This window comes from Malurus melanocephalus, unplaced genomic scaffold, assembly GCF_030028575.1.
Source record: "Malurus melanocephalus ecotype Western Australia unplaced genomic scaffold, MMel_1.1 scaffold_58, whole genome shotgun sequence".
Lineage (NCBI taxonomy): Eukaryota > Metazoa > Chordata > Aves > Passeriformes > Maluridae > Malurus > Malurus melanocephalus.
In genome coordinates, this window is record NW_026623290.1 from 1,873,176 (window position 1) to 1,874,094 (window position 919).

Here is a 919-nt window from a genome sequence, read left to right on the forward strand (position 1 = left end):
CTTGCAAAACAAACAMGAAGTAGTAAAAATACTGCTCAATGAAATTATCCCCAAGTTTAGAGTACCCAGAGAAATTTCCTCTGATAGGGGAATGCATTTCTGTACACAAATTATACAAGCAATCAGAGCGAAGTGTTAAAAATTCRGTGGCAACTTCACACTTCCTACAGACCACAGGCTAATAGTCAGGTAGAAAGAATAAAGCAAGGAGTCAGGTAGAAAGAATAAATCAAGGAGCAAATAAGAGAAATTTGGCCAAGAAACCAATTTGTACTAGTATCTATCGCTCTTGTACGACTCAGAATAAAACCCGGATCAAAAAAAGAAAATCAGCCCATTTAAAATTCTTTATAATACGCCTGCTACGCGCGGGACTGGAACACGCGGGATTGGAACGCGCGGGATTCGAACACGCGGGACTGGAACACGCGGGATTTGAACGCGCGGGATTGGAACGCGCGGGATTGGAGCGCGCGGGATTGGAACGCGCGGGATTGGAACACGCGGGACTCGAACGCGCGGGATTGGAACGCGCGGGATTGGAACACGCGGGATTGGAGCGCGCGGGACTGGAACGCGCGGGATTGGAACGCGCGGGATTGGAACACGCGGGATTGGAACGCGCGGGATTGGAACACGCGGGACTCGAACGCGCGGGATTGGAACGCGCGGGATTGGAACGCGCGGGATTGGAACGCGCGGGACTCGAACGCGGGGGAGTCGAACGCGCGGGATTGGAAAGCGCGGGATTCGAACACTCGGGACTGGAACGAGCGGGACTCGAACGCGCGGGACTCGAACGCGCGGGACTCGAATGCGCGGGACTGAAACGCGGGGCGGGGCGGGGCGTGGCGGGAAGCGCGCGCCGGGGGCGGGAGCTGTTTCCCGGGTGATGCGCGGGCGCTTCCGGGCGGGAATT